Genomic DNA, 7,636 nt, shown 5'->3' on the forward strand with positions numbered 1-7,636 from the left:
TTCCATGGTAAGCAATATCATACTCTTAAAAATATATTATTTAACAGGAAACAAACACACGCAGCTTAGCTAGGCAATAGGATATTTGATAGGAAAAACTGTACAAAGAGGAAAAATGCAAATATGGGACGAAAATACACCAATAATGAAGGAAATCTTAACAGTAGTAACTTAAGATTAATCCGTACCAATAATACTTGAGGAAGAAAATAAGCGAGCACGAGAAAGACAGCGAACGATGGTTTCCACACGACTAAGGAAAGTGAAAAGTGAGACGATGTGAAGGTAACGAAGGGATGAAAAGTGAGTTATGGGGCAGGGAAGAGGAGTGGGTGGTGCCAAAGGAAGATATAGGACGAAGAGGAGGAATAAAGAAGGCACTGTGATGTGAGAAGAGTGAGACAGTAAAGGGACGTGATAGGTGCCATATATAACAATAAATGATTGGAAGAGAAATTCAGAAAATTAATTAGGTAGCAGGCAGGGTAAAAGATATGAATAAATAACAGGAGGAAAGAATATAACTGACTGGTGTGAAAGGGAGAAAAGTATGTGGTAAGAAGAAATAAGAGGAGGAAGAAATGTGAGTGGAGGTAATATAACGCAGAAAGTCAACCAGCGGGCAGGGAAGAGGAGTGGACGGTGGCAGAGGAGGATAAAACGAAGATTTATGAAGAATTTTGAGAGATAGGCTTAAGACTGGGAGAGGAAGGGAGGAAGAGAAAGCAGTGAGAAGAGGGAGAGGAAGACTTAACTAGAAATAAGAGGAAAATGTAAATTAGTGTGATATCAAAGGAGGCAAAGATTGGAATAAGGATGAAAAAAAAAAAACAAGCTGGAAGGAAAAAGTGGACAGCATTCGACAGGCTGGTTTTTGAAGAGAGAGAGAGAGAGAGAGAGAGAGAGAGAGATGTACAGTTTTAGCGTGTAAAAGCTGCTATTACCTATAAACATTTCTCCTCCTTCCAGTATTCTTTTCCGCCGAATGCTCTCTCTCTCTCTCTCTCTCTCTCTCTCTCTCTCTCTCTCTCTCTCTCTCTCTCTCTCTCTCTCTAAATAAATAAATAAATAAATAGATAAATACATAAAAATAAAAATAGCAATATAAAATACACACACACACACACACACACACACACACACATATATATATATATATATATATATATATATATATATATATATATATATATATATATATATATATATATATATATATATGGACACCAAGAGAATGTAAGTGTAGCAGAAAAAGGCCAGACAGGAGGTGGAGAGATGAGATAGAGAAATTTGCAGGGAAAACGTGGTAAAGATTGGCTCAGTCAAGGAATTCGTGGAAATGGTTGGGGGAGGCCTTTGTTCAGCAGTGGACTAGTTATGGCTGATGATGATGATGAGTATGATATATATATATATATATATATATATATATATATATATATATATATATATATATATATATATATCTCATCAACATTATCATCCATATTCATTTCTTCCCACTTCACTTTCTTTCCTCTTCGTCCTCCTCTCCTCATCTCTCCCGCTCCTCCTCCTTTCTCTTTTTATTTATTTTTTTTTTTATGCGAGGAAGAAGGAACCAAAGGCCGTGGGACCGCTATTATTGTTCCTTCCAAGAGAAAAACAAAATACAAGAGAGAGCCAAATTAAAGATCCGATCATTTCGAGATGCCTGGACACACTGCGATTGAAAGACTGCAGATCATAGGAAGCAGGAAATACAGACAGGGAGACAGTTCCAGAGTTGACCTGTTGCATAAATGAAGGACTGGGAGTAACGGTTAACTCTTGCATTAGAGAGTTGGACAGCAAAGGGATGAGAGTTTGCTACTAGACGGGTGCTACGCGCCCGTCGTAGAGGTGGAGGAATGCATGCAGACATTTCAGACGAGCAGTGACCACTGAAGTAGCGATAAAAGAGAGAAAAATATGCAATAGTGCGGCGAAGAGACAGAGGTTGAAGGAAGTCAGTAAGAGGAGGAAAGTTAATGTGACGAAAAGCTTTTGACTCCACCCTATTGAGAAGAGCTGTATGTGGGGAGCATCTCTACACGTGAGAGTTGTACTCCACACAGGGGCGGATAAAACTCCTGTATAGAGTCAACAATTGTGCAGGGGTAAAGAAGGAAAGGAGTCGGCTTGACACACCTAATCTCTTGGAAGCAGATTTTACAAGAGATGTAATATGATCTTTCCAAGATAAGTCTCGAGTAAATGAAACCCGAAGCAGGTTCAAGGATGATGCAGGATTAAGGTGAATATTATTAAACATTAGTAGGTATACCTGTGGAAGATTTTGTCGGGTTGATAGGTGCAAGAACTGAGTCTTAGATGCATTAAAAACAACCAGATTATTTTTACCCCAGTCAGAGACACGAGCCAAGTCAGACATTAGGTGTGCCATAGCCTCATCCCTTGTTTGTTGACGTAAATGCTGAGATGAAAGTTGCAGAACCAAATGGAAAGGTGAAGGGTGGAGTCATCAGTGTATGAGTGGATAGGGTTAGATGCAGAGTTTGGAAGGTCATTGCTGAATAAAAGGAAGATAGTTCGTGATAGGACAGAGCCCTGAGGAACACCACTGTTGATAGATCGAGAAGAAAGATGGCCGTCTACAACAAAGGCTATAGAACGACCAGAAAGGAAGCTAGAGGTGAAGGCACAGATAGAAGGATAGAAACTGTAAGAGGTAAAGATTTATGCCAGACTCGATCGAAAGCCTTAGAGATGTCAAGCGCAATGGCAAAGCTATCGCCAAAGTCAGGTTGAGAGAGATGAGTAATACCCGTACTAATTTCTCCTCCCCTCCTCCCCATCAACACCATCAAGTCGCTATTTTCCTCCTCCACCCACTTACATATACCATCACAACCACTTCTTTTCCCTCCCTCGCCCCCTTACCACCATTGTCACCATACCATTTCCCTTCTCTCCCTCTCCTTTTTCATCATTTAACCCACACCTCTCTTCTCCCATTCCTCTTCCTGTTTACCCCAACTCCTCGTCCCTCGAGACCCAATAGAGAGACTGGACAGCCAATATTTTCAGCTGCTCGTTGATTGGTCGGCCGACATGGCTCCATCTTGGTTCAAACGCCTCACAGCCCGGGTGCTGACTAACTGCCGATTTGTCTCAAAATACATCTCATCACATGCTGTGATACATGATTGGTTGATCAATAAAATGTCGATATAATTGCAATATATTTAGTTAATTTGAGTTTTTGAAGATTGCCATTTTAATTTTCATCTCTGCATATGGATTTTACTTCAAGGTACATGTAAGCACCAAGATAATTGTCGATCTATAATGACGACAAACCAAACTGTTGGCAGCCGCAAAATGGGTGGTGCTGGGTTCCTTTCCTTTTTTTTTTTTTTTTTTTTTTAATGGGTCCGACTCTGGGCAAAGGCTTCAGGGCCAATATCTCGGGGGCAATAGCCTATCCCAAGGCCCAGTAGTCCTCCTACACCTCCACATGTCACCACTTCGGCGCTAACACCCACCGTCCATATTGAATACATGCTAGGGCTGTCTCATACAGGACTGGTGATATGGTATTAGCGGGGGTATTTTGTGGTGCTTTTTTGCTTTTATTAATGGTCTGATTGTGCAACATTTGGGTGATCATAATTGCATTACTTTTTCAAACTCCATAAGACTGTTTTCAAGCCATGAAAATAGCTTTTTGAATCGTAAGGGTTAAATAAACCATCATAATGAATTTTCTGCTAGTTAACTTGTTTTTAGGCTTTGTGTTTTCCTCCAACCATCTTTACCCTCATTCTTCTATCCTCTCACAAAATGTGCATCTCTTGACTCATAAATGATGAGAATAAATTTTGGGTAAAAAGATATCCGAATCAGTATACATGTATTGTTCACGTTTTCTTACCACTCATTCTCCCTTTGCCATGTCATGCACCGTTTCATCTTTTATGTTCAGTGGTAACCATTTTATTATCACCCGACTTTAGAAGGCGAAGCGATAATGCTTTTGCTTGCCTCTGTGTGTGTGTGTGTGTGTGTGTGTGTGTGTGTGTGTGTGTGTGTGTGTGTGTGTGTGTGTGTGTGTCTGCGTGTGTGCGCGCGCGCGCGAACGGCTTGTGCTGTCAACATCAAACCTTCAGGGTATCAAGATACGGCCAAACTCTTGGCCGAGTTCGAAAATAGGCACTCGGGGGCAAAGTCAAGGTCACCAAAATGGCTACCAAAGGTCAACTAGTTTTTATTGGCCGCCTTTAGCACCATTATATCTCACGAACGGCTTGAGCTATCAACATGAAACCGTCAGGGTATCAATATATGGCCAAAATCTTGGACTTGGTCAACAGCAAATATTGGCGGGCGATTAGCATTCTGTCCCCGAATTCTTTTCTTCATTTATTCTATTTTGCACTTTTTATTAGCTCTTCCTTTCCTTGGAATGCCACTTATTCACACTACTTTTATTTTTCCATCTTTCTTTTTCTTGCAGACCTACTCTTTCCTGTTTTCTTTCCATTATCTCACTGTTGTGTTCTGTTATCCCGCCACTATTTCACACCGCTCTAACTACATCACATGTTCGCACCGACGCATATCCATTTCACACTCAATTTCCTATTTTTCCCCTCGTTACATCAATGACTTGTTCCCTGTCGTCCTCCACGTTGTTATTTCGTTTCGAAGGAGCAAAGATATTTTTCGAGTTATAATTTCTTCTTCTATACTACAGAGTAACTCCTTCAGTCAGAGATACATGCCCAGAGACAAAGATGGCCACTTGAAGTTAGTCCAAACAGAAACTGAATACGCGTCATAATAGCGATAGAGTTTTGGAAACGATTTTTATAGATTATAGTGTGTTGTCCCATCACGTACATATCCTCCTCCAAGCACCTAAAAATATATAAAAATGAACGGTCATAAACTAACACCTCCTTCGTACTGAAGTGGTGTGTGAGAGAGAGAGAGAGAGAGAGAGAGAGAGAGAGAGAGAGAGAGAGAGAGTGTGTGTGTGTGTGTGTGTGTGTGTGTGTCAAAGCGTATTGATGATGGCCTGCATGCAGCTGATAGCCACACATCCACTCTCATGGTGGTCCACTGTGCCTTTTTTGTGCCATGACACCATTACTACATTTTCGTTGCTGCCAGACTTCTTCATTGAGCTATGGGTAGGCTGATTACCTCGTTCAGTACCATGAATTTGTTGTTGCCTTTGATAAACGATTTGATACAGGTTAGGTCACACGAAACTAGAGACAAAATTAGTGTAAGAAATATATTTTTCATTTGCATAGTTATCTCTAACTTCCTGTCTAATGTATCTATATATCTATCCATCTACCCATCTCTCTATCCATCTATATTTATCTTTTAATGCATCAGCCTATAAATCTGTTTGCCTGTCTACCTATAGCTATTATCAATCTATCCATGTATATGTCTACCTGTTTGCCTGTCTTCGACTATCTCCACCTATCTGTCTGTATTAATCTGCCTCTTTATGTTTCTGTGTATCTCTCTGTCTGCATATATCTGCCTCCAAATCTTTGTATATCTCAATCTATCTAAGTGTCCATCTATGCCTATCTATATCTCTTTATCTATGTATCTTCCTATATCTATCTATATATCTCTATCTATGTATCTATCTATATCTGCCTACACACACACACACACATATATATATATATATATATATATATATATATATATATATATATATATATATATATATATATATATATATATATACTGACAGCATGATTAAGACAGACAAATCACTAATGGAACAAACAAATAAACATCCTCGAAATACAACTATAGTTCAACACTCATGTGCTCTTTATACTTTTTTAATGTGATGGGATTCGACATATACATTTAAATCATCCGATATTTTTTGCGTTTACCTCCCAGCACAAATAACACTTGTGCAGCAGAGTGGGTGGAGGGCAATATCACACAGTCAGGGCGAGCCGAAGGCGTCTGTGGGGAGCTGAGAGCATCCTCGAGCCGGAGCGCGTCAGTTTGAAGGTAAATAAACTGAGGAGCATCAATATTGACCCGCGATGGCGAACGTCTGGGAGCAGTGATAAAGGGAACGGGAGAAACAGACAGATAGATAGACAGACACATAGATAGACAGACAGTCAGACATACAGATAATAGACAGATTGACTGACTGATAAGTTTTCGTTTATCAATCCCGCTATATCTGGCCGAGCAGACCCATAATGTTTCGGCTGTATGGATTCCTCAACTAGTCACTATTATATCAGCCTGGAATCCCACAGCTGATCACCAATTTATATATCAGCTTAGACGTGACCCCTCTATTCCATGCAAGGTTATAACGTTGTGCCTAGTCGAAGTCACTTCCGGCTGACACACTCCACCAAAACGTCTCCTCACACACTGGAGATGGTGGGAATCGGTGTAGAATCCTGTTGAAGGAATTTAGAGGTAGCGTGTGCAGGTGATCTGAAACTGAGCAGATTAAATCTATCTTTATTGGCCACACAAAGATACAACTGCGACACTGAGAGAGCTCAGAGTTTACATGTCCCTCTCTTTTGAATGATAAGTGAGTTCTGCTGTTAGCTGGCTGGCGTTCCCTCTGGGTGTGGCGCTGAGGTCAGCATATTCAGAGGTTTTAAACCCCACAGACAACTGGGATTTATACATGAATAGAAGCATCATAACTTTACCATGTACATTATACACCTCAATAAAGTAGTATTGATTACATTAAAGTATACCAACATGGTAAATATTTCCCCCAAGACTTTAAACATATATACAATTTATATTTCTCTGTCACATTCCCTTTACTCTAGTGTTTGTGATAGAAAATGCTGGGCTCTGCAAGTCCTGATCGCTCATCTTTCCCATGCCACACTTTACAGTGAAGTAGTGTTTGGTTGTTTATCATTCACACTATATTACACATTGTTAATTATGAATAAACAACTTTGTATGTAATATGTAACAATAGTGTGAAATTACAACTCGTCATGGGAAACAATGTTAGCACCAGAACAATCAACCTCTGGCAATCAGCCACCCCTGCAAGACCGTACTCTGCAGCGAACCGATGTACCCCTTTGTTGAACTGTTAAAGCGTCCCGTGACAGTGAGACGTGAGTAAAAGTATGGAGGTTTGGTTCCTAGATTGACGCCAAATTTGCGTGGTTCCAAGCAGTTAGCAGGATCACCACAGAAAAACTCCACATTTCCCCGATATTTGGGTGTATGGTAAAGACTCTTCGTTGCAGATGACTTCCTAGGTTACTGAAACCATTAGGCTTGTCACTCGGGATAGAGCCACCTGAAGTGGAAAGAAGAGTAATTAAAAGTGAAACAAAGGAAAGGGAGATATAGGAAGAGAGGGGAGCAAACACAGAGATAAAATCAGGTGACGGGAGAACTTGACAGCACAAAATTGAGTGTATGATGGTGGCCATCACCTACCATCAGAGGGGTAAGTCGGTCGGTCGGTAGGTAGGTAGGAAGAGAGAGAGAGAGAGAGAGAGAGAGAGAGAGAGAGAGAGAGAGAGGAGGCTGCAATACTGATAGAAAGATACTAAAACAGAGGTGTTAGACTGGTGGCCCGTTGGTCACAAGTGGC

The sequence above is a fragment of the Coenobita brevimanus genome, chromosome 109 (assembly GCF_032717465.1).
Source record: "Coenobita brevimanus isolate Jiangsu-jjx chromosome 109, ASM3271746v2, whole genome shotgun sequence".
Lineage (NCBI taxonomy): Eukaryota > Metazoa > Arthropoda > Malacostraca > Decapoda > Coenobitidae > Coenobita > Coenobita brevimanus.